Source organism: Lutra lutra, chromosome 13 (genome assembly GCF_902655055.1).
Source record: "Lutra lutra chromosome 13, mLutLut1.2, whole genome shotgun sequence".
NCBI lineage: Eukaryota > Metazoa > Chordata > Mammalia > Carnivora > Mustelidae > Lutra > Lutra lutra.
In genome coordinates, this window is record NC_062290.1 from 1,345,833 (window position 1) to 1,361,672 (window position 15,840).

The window sequence follows — 15,840 nt, forward strand, 5'->3', positions numbered from 1 at the left end:
AGCTTAGTTTTAAAAATAGACTTCATATTTAAATGACAGGAACCGTGACGCGCTGCTCCGCAAAGAAGCCACACGGCAAAGCCCACGGCCTGGTTCCGCGCGCTGGACAGTGAGCTCAGTGGAGCAGAGAGACGGGATGGAAGCTGGAAGATCCAAAGAAATCAAGACACAGTGAGTAGCTTTGACAAAGGGCCCGGGAGAGAGAACAGATCCCAGAGGTGCGGACACGGGGGCAGAGACTCTCCGTGGACGTGACAGTGCGGGGTCAACAGAACAGCGTCCTCCCGGACAACGGCCTCGGAGGAGGGTCACAGGCATGAAGCAGGAAAAGCCGAGGGCGAGCTCCCGCCCCAGTCCCTGCTCGAGGTAGGACCTTGGGCAAGGTTCTCCTCACCACTGTCCACAGTTCCGCTCCCTTTCCCACCTGTGACGGTTAAATAAGCTTCCACGCCGGCTGCAGAGTTACGTTCAACACGTAGGGAAGCTCCTGGCCGCGGCTACAGTGACCCCGGGCCACCGCACAGGTTTTCCCGTGGGGTGCCCAAGAAGGCAAAACTATTATCCCGCTGCGTGACCGGTCACTGTTCTTTCCGACGTCAGACTGGACACACGTAAAACACTGTGTGAGTCGTGTTGTTGGAACAGAGTGGGGCTGAACCGAATGAGATTCTCACCTGTGCGGGTTCGCTGCACAGATGATTTCTTTGCTGGGGGACAGGGCACAGATGCACGGAGGACCTCTGCCTCAAAAGAGTTTTCCTTAAAACAAAAGCTGGCCAATTCTGTGTTAGATTTTCGGTGGGAAAGATACTGAGATCCGAAAATACTTCAGGCGTGTTCCCGCATCCGTTTGTATCCTGATCGCCTTCCTCTTCAGGTTTTCGGTTTGTTTTTTTGTTTTGTTTTGTTTCGTTTTTTCATTCTATTTTAAAGGAGGTGGAATAGCCCAGAACCTCGTAGGGCCGTCCAGCTGTGGCTGCTCCCCGGTGTGGTCACATTCTGTTTTGTGTCCAATGCTGTCTTCTTCCCCAGGAAGGAACCTAGGAGGTTGTCGGGGACACCAGGACGGAACACTCTAGAAGCTGCGGGTGCGCACAGAGCCTGCTCCCAATGCCAGAGGAGACCAGGACGGCCATGGCCACCCTCATGCTTTCTTCTCCCACCACTTTGGGACACTTGTCCCCACTCTGGGACACCAGGGGCAGAAGGAGGAGGAGGAGGTCATCCGAGAGGCCAAGGAGAACTGTTTAAATGATCAGATTGGGCAAAGTTTAACAGGCAGAGATCTTTTTTGTTCGTGTTTTTCCTAAAGCAGGAAGAAGCTTGAAACACCTGAGTAGTGACACACATTAAAGGAGCTATTCTTGGAAAGAGCTGAGTTGCAGAGCGAGCTCAGTGTTGCAACGCGATGTTGTTTTCAACACTCCAGGGGCTCAGGAGCGGTCACAGGGGCCGAGAGGCCACGTACACGGGCTGTTATGCTGCACTTTCTGTGGCAGCTGGACTGGATCCCAGGGTACCCAGGCACTTGGCTAAATGTTTCTGAGCGCGTCTGTGAGGGCATTTCCACGTAGCTTGACACTGGAATAAGGAGTCCACTTAAAAAATAAAGCAGGTTGCCCTCCCCAATGTGGGTGGGCCCAGTCAATCGGTGGAAGGCCTGGGATACGGGCTCCTGTCCTTGGGCTGGGAATTATGCCAACAGTCCCCGAGTCTCAGGGGTGGGGACTCGGACTGGACCGTACGCCGCAGGGTCCTGGTCTCCAGCTTGCACAGCAGATGTTAGGACTCCCCAGCCTCCATGACTGCAGGAGCCAATCCTCGTAATAAAGCTCTCTCCACGTCTCTCTCCCACACACAGGATATGTATCTGTCGTGCAGATATATGCACGTACGTAGCTCTAAATAAACACACATCCTACAGGTTCTGTTTCAGTTTCTGTGGAAAACCCCAGTACTGAGATGTAGGACTCACAGCACAAAGGCTGCAGTTGAAGCCACGTTTGTAGGTGAGAACATCCCGGGAGGGCCTGGTGGGAGCAGAGAGACGGTACCTGGGACAGCAACCCCAGCGTCCACACTGGGGAGCCGGAAGGGCCTGGGCACGACACTCAGAAGGAGAAGCCAGAGGGGGAAGACCTTGCTGTCCCAGAGCCCTGAGCAGAACCACAGGAGTGAACTGAGAGCAGACGCGTTCACACTAGGATTTGGGCACTCCCCTTGCTGACGTCAGACATTCAAACTGCTGATTTTCTACACCAACTTGCTCAATTTTCGTAGCTTCTCTGGATTTATCTGAAATGTCACTGCCTGGGATATTGCTTCTTAGAACGTTTCCCTTTGAGGCTCTGAGGGGAGCTGGCAGGGTACCCGCACATCCCCGCTCGGACCCCCGGCTTCCCTGTGTGGGGCGGGGGGCGCGATGGGTGTTGGCAGCCCTGAGCAGAGCCCCTCCGACAGCCCATGCGACCGCGACCCCTCCTCCTTGGAAAGATGGGAGCTTCATGCTAGGCCTTAGGAAGTGTCCTTCTTCAAAGGGGTGAGCCCGAGTTGAATGAGACTTTCTAGCTGCCTTCTGGGTTACGGATGAATCCAGGATAAAGGAGCGAGGGAAGCAGTTCCACAACGAAACAACCAGATACAGTCAGGAGGTGGGGCCTCCGCCTACAGCCACCCTCACTAGACCGCGAAACTGGCCCCTCAGAAAGTCGGGGTCATACAGCGAGCTCCCGGGGGGCGGGAGGGCCTCCGTTTTATTAAGAGAGGTCACACGAGCAGATACAACAGGACACTCATTGGAGCCTGGGGTGCCCCCGGAAAGGCAAGTTCCGAAACACCTGGAAGTCTGCAGTGTGGCCGGACGCTGGAGGTCCCAGGGCACGATGGATTTGGTTAGGTTGGCAAGGATCATGCGAGTATCAAGTAAAAGTTTCTTTTTAATTAAATATAAGAAATGCATACTTAAGTAGTTAGGGGTGAACTGCCAAAATGTCTCTAAGTCCCATCCCCAATATTGCAGGGGAAATGTGGGGGAGGGATGTCTTTACTGGGAAGAGACGCGCCGTATCTGTGTGTCCTGTCTGTAGTTCACCATGCGATACTTCCCGCACACACATGAATGAAGCCAACAGAGCAGAAGCAGACGGTACTAACGTTTGCCAGCACCTGGCTCCCCCTGCTTTCAGACGGCCTGGGGAAGTACACGCCCCACGTTCTTGACGTTAGTGTCCTCGTGGCCACGTCATCGGATCTGCCACCGGAACGTGAGCAGGAGTAAGGAGGGACGTCAAGGGCAGCATCTCATCATCCGCATGGACGCCCCAGTCTGCTCTGGGCCCACACGATAGCAAAGTCAGAAGTCTCTTGTTCGATGTGGGAGTCGTAAGACCATGGAGACTGCGCCAACCTACCTCCCCAAGCAAGGCCCTCGCCTTCCCACTGGCCTGTGCTGGGTGTAGAGCAGTACATTCTGTTGCTGTAGAAGCCGCTGTAAGGCCAATGCGGGCGTTTGTTACTGAGGGTTAACACGGTCTCTCCTGACTGACACAGTTCGCAAGCATTGAAGTTAGCCGTCAGGTTATTCCATTATTCTACTTTCCTGGGATCTTTTACAATAAAAAGTTGAAGTAAAGATTTTCTTTGAAAATGGGATTCTACACGGGTGGTCTTAGTGCAGCGAGAACATGAATGTCTGCTTTGCGACTCTGTGTGGTCACAGTAAATATTTTGGTACCGTGGAGAGTCAGGTGCTGGTGCAACTCCTTTTTTTTTTTTTTTTTTTAAATTTTTTAATTTTTTTCAGCATAACAGTATTCATTATTTTTGCACCACACCCAGTGCTCCATGCAATCCGTGCCCTCTACAATACCCACCACCTGGTGCCCCCAACCTCCCACCCCCCACCCCTTCAGAATTCTCAGATCGTTTTTCAGAGTCCATAGTCTCTCATGGTTCACCTCCCCTTCCAATTTCCCTCAACTCCCTTCTCCTCTCCATCTCCCCTTGTCCTCCATGCTATTTGTTATGCTCCACAAATAAGTGAAACCATATGATAATTTACTCTCTCTGCTTGACTTATTTCACTCAGCATAATCTCTTCCAGTCCCGTCCATGTTGCTACAAAACTTGGGTATTCATCCTTTCTTTCTTTCTTTTTTTTTTTTACAGCTTTATAAACATATATTTTTATCCCCTGGGGTACAGGTCTGCGAATCGCCAGGTTTACACACTTCACAACACTCACCATAGCACATACCCTCCCCGATATCCATAACGCCACCCCCTCTCCCAACCCCCTCCCCCCATCAACCCTCAGTTTGTTTTGTGAGATTAAGAGTCACTTATGGTTTGTCTCCCTCCCAATCCCATCTTGTTTCATTTACTCTTCTCCTACCCCCTCAACCCCCCATGTTGCATCTCCTCTCCCTCATATCAGGGAGATCATATGATAGTTGTCTTTCTCCGATTGACTTATTTCGCTAAGCATGATACCCTCTAGTTCCATCCACGTTGTCGCAAATGGCAAGATTTCATTTCTTTTGATGGCTGCATAGTATTCGATTGTGTATATATACCACGTCTTCTTTATCCATTCGTCTGTTGATGGACATCTAGGTTCTTTCCATAGTTTGGCTATTGTAGACATTGCTGCTATAAACATTCGGGTGCACGTGCCCCTTCGGATCACTATGTTTGTATCTTTAGGGTAAATACCCAGCAGTGCAATTGCAGGGTCATAGGGTAGTTCTATTTTCAACATTTTGAGGAACCTCCATGCTGTTTTCCAGAGTGGTTGCACCAGCTTGCATTCCCACCAACAGTGTAGGAGGGTTCCCCTTTCTCCGCATCCTCGCCAGCATCTGTCATTTCCTGACTTGTTAATTTTAGCCATTCTGACTGGTGTGAGGTGATATCTCATGGTGGTTTTGATTTGTATTTCCCTGATGCCGAGTGATATGGAGCACTTTTTCATGTGTCTGTTGGCCATCTGGATGTCTTCTTTGCAGAAATGTCTGTTCATGTCCTCTGCCCATTTCTTGATTGGATTATTTGTTCTTTGGGTGTTGAGTTTGCTAAGTTCTTTATAGATTTTGGACACTAGCCCTTTATCTGATATGTCATTTGCAAATATCTTCTCCCATTCTGTCAGTTGTCTTTTGGTTTTTTTAACTGTTTCCTTTGCTGTGCAAAAGCTTTTGATCTTGATAAAATCCCAGAAGTTCATTTTTGCCCTTGCTTCCCTTGCCTTTGGTGATGTTCCTAGGAAGATGTTGCTGCGGCTGACGTCGAAGAGGTTGCTGCCTGTGTTCTCCTCGAGGATTTTGATGGATTCCTTTCTCACATTGAGATCCTTCATCCATTTTGAGTCTATTTTCGTGTGTGGTGTAAGGAAATGATCCAATTTCATTTTTCTGCATGTGTCTGTCCAATTTTCCCAACACCATTTATTGAAGAGGCTGTCTTTGTTCCATTGGACATTCTTTCCTGCTTTGTCGAAGATGAGTTGACCATAGAGTTGAGGGTCCATTTCTGGGCTCTCTATTCTGTTCCATTGATCTATGTGTCTGTTTTTGTGCCAGTACTATGCTGTCTTGATGATGACAGCTTTGTAATAGAGCTTGAAGTCCGGAATTGTGATGCCACCAACTTTGGCTTTCTTTTTCAATATTCCTTTGGCTATTCGAGGTCTTTTCTGGTTCCATATAAATTTTAGGATTATTTGTTCCATTTCTTTGAAAAAAAATGGATGTTACTTTGATAGGAATTGCATTAAATGTGTAGATTGCTTTAGGTAGCATAGACATTTTCACAATATTTATTCTTCCAATCCAGGAGCATGGAACATTTTTCCATTTCTTTGTGTCTTCCTCAATTTCTTTCATGAGTACTTTATAGTTTTCTGAGTATAGATTCTTAGTCTCTTTGGTTAGGTTTATTCCTAGGTATCTTATAGTTTTGGGTGCAATTGTAAATGGGATGGACTCCTTAATTTCTCTTTCTTCTGTCTTGTTGTTGGTGTAGAGAAATGCAACTGATTTCTGTGCATTGATTTTATATCCTGACACTTTACTGAATTCCTGTACAAGTTCTAGCAGTTTTGGAGTGGAGTCTTTTGGATTTTCCACATAGAGTATCATATCATCTGCGAAGAGTGATAGTTTGACTTCTTCTTTGCCGATTTGGATGCCTTTAATTTCCTTTTGTTGTCTGATTGCTGAGGCTAGGACTTCTAGTACTATGTTGAATAGCAGTGGTGATAACAGACATCCCTGCCGTGTTCCTGACCTTAGCGGAAAAGCTTTCAGTTTTTCTCCATTGAGAATGATATTTGCGGTGGGTTTTTCATAGATGGCTTTGATAATATTGAGGTATGTGCCGTCTATCCCTACACTTTGAAGAGTTTTGATCAGGAAGGGATGCTGTACTTTGTCAAATGCTTTTTCAGCATCTATGGAGAGTATCATATGGTTCTTGTTCTTTCTTTTATTAATGTGTTGTATCACATTGATTGATTTGCGGATGTTGAACCAGCCTTGCAGCCCTGGAATAAATCCCACTTGGTCGTGGTGAATAATCCTTTTAACGTACTGTTGAATCCTATTGGCTAGTATTTTGGCGAGAATTTTTGCATCTGTGTTCATCAAGGATATTGGTCTGTAGTTCTCTTTTTTGTTGGGATCCTTGTCTGGTTTTGGGATCAAGGTGATGCTGGCCTCATAAAATGAGTTTGGAAGTTTTCCTTCTATTGCTATTTTTTGGAACAGTTTCAGGAGAATAGGAATTAGTTCTTCTTTAAATGTTTGGTAGAATTCCCCCGGGAAGCCGTCTGGCCCTGGGCTTTTGTTTGTTTGGAGATTTTTGATGACTGTTTCAATCTCCTTACTGGTTATGGGTCTGTTCAGGCTTTCTATTTCTTCCTGGTTCAGTTGTGGTAGTTTATATGTCTCTGGGAAAGCATCCATTTCTTCCAGATTGTCAAATTTGTTGGCGTAGCGTTGCTCATAGTATGTTCTTATAATTGTCTGTATTTCTTTGGTGTTCGTTGTGATCTCTCCTCTTTCATTCATGATTTTATTTATTTGGGTCCTCTCTCTTTTCTTTTTGATAAGTCTGGCCAGGGGTTTATCAATCTTATTAATTCTTTCAAAGAACCAGCTCCTAGTTTCGTTGATTTGTTCTATTGTTTTTTTGGTTTCTATTTCATTGATTTCTGCTCTGATCTTTATGATTTCTCTTCTCCTGCTGGGTTTAGGGTTTCTTTCTTGTTCTTTCTCCAGCTCCTTTAGGTGTAGGGTTAGGTTGTGTACCTGAGACCTTTCTTGTTTCTTGAGAAAGGCTTGTACCACTATATATTTTCCTCTCAGGACTGCCTTTGTTGTGTCCCACAGATTCTGAACTGTTGTGTTTTCATTATCATTTGTTTCCATAAATTTTTTCAATTCTTCTTTGATTTCCTGGTTGACCCATTCATTCTTTAGAAGGATGCTGTTTAGTCTCCATGTATTTGGGTTCTTTCCAAATTTCCTCTTGTGATTGAGTTCTAGCTTTAGAGCATTGTGGTCTGAAAATATGCAGGGAATGATCCCAATCTTTTGATACCGGTTGAGACTTGATTTAGGACCAAGAATGTGATCTATTCTGGAGAATGTTCCATGTGCACTAGAGAAGAATGTGTATTCTGTTGCTTTGGGATGAAATGTTCTGAATATATCTGTGATGTCCATCTGGTCCAGTGTGTCATTTAAGGCCTTGATTTCCTTGTTGATCTTTTGCTTGGATGATCTGTCCATTTCAGTGAGGGGAGTGTTAAAATCCCCTACTATGATTGTATTCTTGTCGATGTGTTTCTTTGATTTTGTTATTAATTGGTTTATATAGTTGGCTGCTCCCACGTTAGGGGCATAGATATTTAAAATTGTTAGATCTTCTTGTTGGACAGTTCCTTTGAGTATGATATAGTGTCCTTCCTCATCTCTTATTATAATCTTTGGCTTAAAATCTAATTGATCTGATATAAGGATTGCCACTCCTGCTTTCTTCTGATGTCCATTAGCATGGTAAATTCTTTTCCACCCCCTCACTTTAAACCTGGAGGTGTCTTCGGGTGTAAGATGAGTTTCTTGTAGGCAACATATAGATGGTTTTTGTTTTTTTATCCATTCTGATACCCTGTGTCTTTTGATTGGGGCATTTAGCCCATTAACATTCAGGGTAAGTATTGAGAGATATGAATTTAGTGCCATTGTATTGCCTGTAAGGTGACTGTTATTGTATATTGTCTCTGTTTCTTTCTGATCTACTACTTTGAGGGTCTCTCTTTGCTTAGAGGACCCCTTTCAATATTTCCCGTAGAGCTGGTTTGGTATTTGCAAATTCTTTCAGTTTTTGTTTGTCCTGGAAGCTTTTAATCTCTCCTTCTATTTTCAATGATAGCCTAGCTGGATATAGTATTCTTGGCTGCATGTTTTTCTCATTTAGTACTCTGAATATATCATGCCAGCTCTTTCTGGCCTGCCAGGTCTCTGTGGATAAGTCTGCTGCCAATCTAATATTTTTACCATTGTACGTTACAGACTTCTTTTCCCGGGCTGCTTTCAGGATCTTTTCTTTGTCACTAAGACTTGTAAATTTTACTATTAGGTGACGGGGTGTAGACCTATTCTTATTGATTTTGAGGGGGGTTCTCTGAACCTCCTGGATTTTGATGCTTGTTCCCTTTGCCATATTGGGGAAATTCTCTCCAATAATTCTCTCCAATATACCTTCTGCTCCCCTCTCTGTTTCCTCTTCTTCTGGAATCCCAATTATTCTAATGTTGTTTCGTCTTATGGTGTCACTTATCTCTCGAATTCTCCCCTCGTGGTCCAGTAGCTGTTTGTCCCTCTTTTGCTCAGCTTCTTTATTCTCTGTCATTTGGTCTTCTATATCGCTAATTCTTTCTTCTGCCTCATTTATCCTAGCAGTGAGAGCCTCCATTTTTGATTGCACCTCATTAATAGCTTTTTTGATTTCAACTTGGTTAGATTTTAGTTCTTTTATTTCTCCAGAAAGGGCTTTTATATCTCCCGAGAGGGTTGCTTTAATATCTTCCATGCCTTTTTCAAGCCCGGCTAGAACCTTGAGAATCATCATTCTGAACTCTATATATGACATATTACCAATGTCTGTATTGATTAGGTCCCTAGCCTTTGGTATTGCCTCTTGTTCTTTTTTTTGTTGTGAATTTTTCCGCCTTGTCATTTTGTCCAGATAAGAGTTTATGAAGGAGCAAGTAAAATACTAAAAGGGTGGCAACAACCCCAGGAAAATATGCTTTAGCCAAATCAGAAGAGATCCCGAATTGTGAGGGGGGAGAAAGGGGATAAAAAGGGGTTCAGAAAGAAAGAAAAAAAAAACTATTAAAAAAAAGAAAGCCGATAAAGAAAAAATATAAAAAGAGGAAAAAATATATATATATTAGATAAACTATTTATAAAACGTTAAAAAAAGAAAACGGTAAAAGTTAAAAAAAATTTAGCAGAAGAAGAGAAAAAGAAAAAAAAATTGAAAAAGAAAAAAAAATTAAATTAACTGCAAGGCTAAAAAATCATGGGGAGAAAGCCATGAGTTCTGTGCTTTGCTTTCTCCTCCTCTGGAATTCCGCCGCTCTCCTTGGTAGGTGAACTTGGTCCTGGCTGGGTTTCCCGTAGATCTTCTGGGGGAGGGGCCTGTTGTAGTGATTCTCCAGCGTTTTGCCCCAGGCGGAGTTGCACCGCCCTTACCCGGGGCCGCGCTGAGTCATCCGCTCGGGTTTGCTTTCGGGAGCTTTTGTTCCCTGAGCGCTTTCCGTAGAGTCCGGAGGACGGGAACAAAGATGGCGGCCTCCTGGTGTCTGGCCCGGAGGAGCCGAGAGCCCGGGGCCCCACTCCTCAGTGCGCCCTCAGAGAACAGCGCCCAATGACTCCCGTCACCGTGGCCTCCGGCCACGCTCCAAGCTGACGGAGCCTGCGACCGGTTCAAGGCAACCCCGAGCTGAGAGTCACTCCTCGGCTCTGTCTCTGTAGCCGGCTTCCCCGTTCTAATACCGGTAAGCTCTGCGACACTCAGACACCCCCGATCCTTCTGCGACCCTGCGGGACCTGAGGCCGCGCTGACCCCGCCTGGGCTTCACCCCAGTTAAGCCTCTGGAGCGATGTCCCTCAGCGGAACAGACTTTTAAAAGTCCTGATTTTGCTCCGTTGCTCCGCCGCTCGCCGGGAGCCGGCCCCTCCCCCCGCGGTCGATCTTCCCGTCGCTTTGGATTCACTTCTCCGCCAGTCCTACCTTGCAGAAAGTGGTTGATTTTCTGTTTCTGGAATTGCTGTTCTTCTTCTCTTCAATCTCCCATTGGATTTGTAGGTGTTTGCAATCTTTAGATAAGCTATTTAGCTGATCTCCCGCTACCCGAAGTAGTCTCAGCCTGCTACTTCTCCGCCATCTTGACTCCTCCCTCGCAACTCCTTTTTTAACAAAAAGATTTTATTCATTTATTTGAGAGAGAGAAAGCAAGCATGAGCAGGGGGAGAAGCAGATGGAGAGGGAGAAGCAGGCTTCCCGCCGAGTGGGGAGCCCGATGGGCTCGATCCCAGGACCCCAAGATCGAGACCTGAGACGAAGGCAGACGCCTAACTGACTGAGCCACTAAGGTGCCCCTGGGCCACTACTATTGCTGATCGACAAGAATCAGGCTTTTGAGGGGCACCTGGGTGGCTCAGTCGGTTAGGCGTCTGCCTTCGGCTCAGGTCTCGATCCTGGGGTCCTGGGATCGAGCCCCGCATGGGGCTCCCTGCTCGGCAGGAAGCCTGCTTCTCCCTCTGCCACTCCCCCTGCTTGTGCTCCCTCTCTTGCCGTGTATCTCTGTGAAATAAATAAATTTTTAAAAAAAGAGAGAGAGAGAAACAGGTTCTTTGGATTTCAGTCTCCTTTTCCATGAAATAAAGAGTTTAAATAACACAGCCCCTGAGCTGCTTTCCATTTCTAAACGGTAATGATTAAGCAATCCAGGCACCTACCCAATTACTTTTAAATGGATAGAAACATATACATGTATTATGTGCCACTGATTTTAAATCTATTTGCTTTTTCTTGGAACTTAAATTTCTCTCTTGATCATATTAACTTTGTTTTTCATGCAGATACACTGCCGAGGAACACATTTTTGAGAAGATGGTGACTTTGAGGGTGAAAGCAAATAAATTTTACCTTCCCGTCTCAAAGCATTAGCCCCATAATAGCCTGTTCGAGAACTGAGTACATAGGATGCGCCTCGCGGAGGCACGGGGCTGAGAGCACACAGTATGTGCGTGTTTGTAGAGATAGGGCTGTGCACGGCTCTTACTCTAAAGAGGAAAGCTGGAGCTGTTTTACGTGTTAAAAAGAAGGATTTTAGTGGTATTTTAAGGCCATAAATGCAATCCTTAGGCAGAAAGAGCAATGAACAACATGCGACACGGGAAAGATACACTCTGATCAGACTCGTGGGGACCAGAGGTTGGCAGCGGACACCTCCTAACGTCACCGGTGTCTATGGGGAGGGAGCTTGCTGGAGTGACCCTCTGGGCCGCTTCCACTCTTGCCTTGCCTCAGGGGAGAGAAAGGACCCATCCGACTGATCAGCACCGATGTCGGGATGGTGGTTCTGTTACTGCAAGGGTGTCTGCGGTGGGAGGGGGTACGTGGGAGCTACCTCTAGGCTGGAGGGCAAAGCTGTTTCTCAACTTGGGTGGTGGCTTCAAGTATATACCTTACAAAAAATCATTAGGCCACATGTTTGTCTTTTTGTCGTTTTCTGAATCTTTATTTTTCTTTTAAGATTTATTTATCTGAGAGACAAAGAGAGAGAGGGAGCACACAATGCAGGGGGAGGGGCAGAGGGAGAAGCAGCTTCCCCGAGTCCCATGTGGGGCTTGCTCCCCGGACCCTGGGATCGTGACCTGAGCCGAATGCAGATGCTTGACCGACTGAGCCGCCCAGGCACCCTGACTCTTCACATTATAGTAGAAAGATTTTGATTGGTCATTTGGGAAGAGGGAACTAAGGGTGGGTGGCTTAGCCCCTTCCGTCTATTTCCTCTCTTTGGGTTGTACCTATCCGGAGCAATGGGCTTTCTCTGCTCCCCCACACCTGGGATCTTAGGGGACGGTCCCACAAAGACAGGAGGCAAACAGTTAGGTCCCCTCCAGTGGCGTTCAATTTCGTCAGGGACTGAGGAAGAGGGTCTGGTTCCAGAGCTTGGTACGAGCGAGTGCATTTGGCTGCGGACGGAGAAGCACATTCACCAAGAGCCCTAACAGCCACCAGAGGAAGAGAGGAGGCCTCAGTAGCACAAACACGGGTGCTGACTCTCCCACCCACCCCTGTGCTCGGCAGGGTGGGGTGGGGGCATGGAGCATAATGTGCATTTGTGGTCTCGTTTGTTAACATCCAGTACTGCTGGCGAGGATGAGAACACAAGGAAAGGGGGAGGATGTGAGCTGGTCCGTGTCAGCGCACGGGCCATCCGCGCCGGGGCACCCCAGGTACGCCTGGCAGATGGAGGTTCGTAAGCGGAGCGTGAGTGTGTCAAACCCGGACAGAGAGGGAAAGGAAAGACGAAGGGCTACCTGCAGTTCGAGACTCGATGCTTTCCTGAGGGTTTCCCTTCAACCGCCCTTTGGGGCCCTCTGTGTCCTGGGCCTGAGAAACACAAATATAGCCTGGGCCACTCTGCAGGCTCCCTGGCAGTCGTGATGGGATGGGGTGCCTGGCTGCACGGCCCTCCTCTGACGGGTCTCCCGGCTCCCAGGTCAACAACAGAGCCAGGACACTTTGTGCAGCAGAGACAGACAGACAGACACACAGCGGACAGTAACACAGTGCGACCAGGATTCGGGGAGTGAGTCCCACCGCCCTGCTTGCCCCCTTCCCTGCACCCACTCCTGAACCCTATTCCTTTCCCTTCGCTCCTCGCCGTGTTTTAACTGACTTCACAACCAAAGTCCTCGGAGCAGCTTCATTTGGCCAATGAGACCTTTTGTGCTGAGCGTCTGGGATCTCTGGGCTGCAGGTGTCCGTTGATAGTGAGAGTGGGGTGAACCCCAGCTAGGTAAAGGGGAAGAACCAGATCACACCGCAGAAAGGCTCTGTGAAATTAAAGCGGTATTTAAGAGGACACCGTCAGCCTAGGAGACTGTGAAAAACGACTAGTCTAGCATAACAAAAGCCGTTAAAGCTGGAGGTTAGGAAGTAAATCCAGGTCAAAACTCAATGGAGGCCTGATCAAATATATATAGAAAAAAAAAAGCCAAGAAAACCCAAAGCTGAAGGCAATGTCCTCAGGGCTGGGGAGCTGTGAGGACATGGGCACAGGGGTGCAGGAGACATCCGGTTGGAGATGACCCCAGAGGGTGCTCCGACGCCCCAGCCCCCCACCAACGCCCGGGGGCAGAGAGAGGACCGCTATGGTCCACGGTGCAGAGTGTGACCCGCAAATCCGAAAACACTGCCCGTGGCTCTGTCACCTGTCACGAAAATGAGGAACTTACAATAGGTCAGACTCTAAAGAGGAACAAATTGTTGGATCAAGTCTTGGGAAACATCATGAGTTAACAGTGAGGAGGAGAAGACGCTGCGCCTGGCCACTCCATCACTGTGGGTTTGCCTTTCCAAGAACGTCTTTCAGATGGGATCGCCCCACACTTGACACCCTGAGCCAGGCCCCCGAGATGGACCCCACGTGCTAAGTGTGTCAGTTGTGGGTCCCTTCTCGTTGCTGCACACGCAGCCGTGCTCTGCACTGAGCCCTGAAGGGTGCCGAGTGGCCGGTGCCGGGTCTGCCAGCTACAGACCGTGTGCAGAGGCGTTGTCGGCGACAGGGTCCGGCCGTACAGCTCCAAGTCACAACCTCTCCCAGGGACGCATGGGTTGTGGCCCAATGCACACCTTAAGGAGAAAATCCGGAGCCATAACACAGGACGTGGTGGGCGAAGGGGCTCGGAGAGGACAGAAACACGCTGGTTGGACCAGACGCATCTCCCCTCTCACAGGAGACCGCCAGTTGTGCTCCTGAGCCTTCAGAACACTGCGGAAAAATTCTTCGGTGATGAGGGCGGAACAAAGCCACATGCCCGACCGAGAAAGCCATTTAACAGCCGTCCAAGGGAGTGAGCCTTCCGTCTGTCCCGGGAGAAACGGAGTCAGTAGATGACATGAGCTGGACACGATGGATGGGCGACAGCAGATTTCACACCGAGCGAGGGAACAGCGTCTCACCGGCACAGGTACAAACTCACGGCTCGCAGCGGCCGCACCCCGCGGCTGTCGGGACACGGCTCCCCACGGACGCACCGACCGGGCTGCCGTGCGCGCAAGGCTGCCACTTCTCCTCTCCAAGTGGAAAGTACACGGAATTCCTTTGACTCCTTTGGCCTAGAGAGAGTTAAGAAGCACCAACTAAAAGTTGGTGGGAACATAAACCAGTGCAAACACCGTGCAAGACAGCATGGAGCTTCCTTTAAAAAATTAAAAATAGAACCACCATCTGATCCCGTGATTCTACTACTGGGCATTCACTCAAAGAAAATGAAAACATTAATTCCAAAGATACATACATCCTTATGCTTCCTGCAACATCATTTACAATGGCCAAGATACAGAAGGAACCGAACATCCATTGACAGATAAAGAAGAGGTGGCATGTGTGTCCCCATACACACACACACACACACACACACACACGAGTATCACTCAGTCACAGAAAACAGTGAGATCTTCACTGTGACAACATGGGTGGGCCTAGAGGGTGTTACACTAAATGAAACAAGTCAGACTGAGAAAGACAAATACCATACGAGTTCACTTACATGTGGAATCTAAAAATCAAAATAAACAAAGCAGAAAGAGACCCAGAAATAGAGAGAACAAACTGGTGGTTGCCAGAGGGGTAGGATGTAGGGGTATAGGGCAAGATAAAGGAGATTAAGAACAAACTTCCAGTTATAAAATAAATAAGCCCTGGAGATGAAAATACAGGATCGGGACCATAGTCAATAATATTGTAATGGCCTTGAACGGTGACAGGTGACAGCTGCCCTTACCTCGGGGAGCCCTGAGTAATGGGAGGAATTGCCCCATCTCCCTGCTGCACCCCTGAAGCTGATACAACATTGTATGTCAACTGCACTTCAACTGTAAGTAAACATTTTTAAAAAGCTTAGAAAATAAATTAAAAAAATAGGTCAGAGCTCAAAAACAAGAAAACAGGGTGCGCAGGAGACTCAACAGTTGCGGTCTCACGGGTGCCGGTGTTTTGAGATAAACCCTCTCTCGCAGAAGCGCCAAGAGGAGCTCTGTAACAGTAACGAAATCTCCACATACTGGATTAACCAAAAGGCAGAAAAAATACTTAAAAAGTCAATACTGGAATGCTTGGTGGCTCAGTCATTAAGCGTCCGCCTTCCGCTCAGGCCATGATCCCCGGGTCCTGGGATCGAGCCCCGTGTCAGGAACCCCTGCTCAGCGGGAGGCCTGCTTCTCCGTCTCCCACTCCCCCTGTTTGTGTTCCCTCTCTTGCTGGGTCTCGTCAAATAAATAAATAAAATATGAAAAAAAAAAAGTCAATGCTATTAGATGTAAGGTAAACAAGCTCAAAAATTCTGTTGCTTCCTGCAGAGGTGTACACATTGTATTGAAAACGGCAGGAGTGGGGCACCTGGGTGGCTCAGTGGGTTAAGCCTCTGCCTTCGGCTCATGGTCGAGATCTCAGGGTCCTGGGATCGAGCCCCACATCGGACTTTCTGCTCCGCAGGGAGCCTGCTTCCTCCTCTCTCTCTGCCTGCCTCTCTG

At 47.8% G+C, this 15,840-nt stretch overlaps 1 long non-coding RNA gene and 1 pseudogene across 1 annotated transcript in view; both read left to right on the top strand.

The window, feature by feature from the left end:
• The window catches only part of LOC125084087 (uncharacterized), a 26,044-nt gene continuing 10,204 nt past the window's right edge, over positions 1-15,840 (top strand). Inside the window, exon 1 of the long non-coding RNA XR_007122467.1 lies at positions 1-171. This is a non-coding gene — a long non-coding RNA (uncharacterized LOC125084087). The remainder of the gene's footprint in view (positions 172-15,840) is intronic.
• On the top strand, positions 139-1,610 carry LOC125084085 (uncharacterized; annotated as a pseudogene).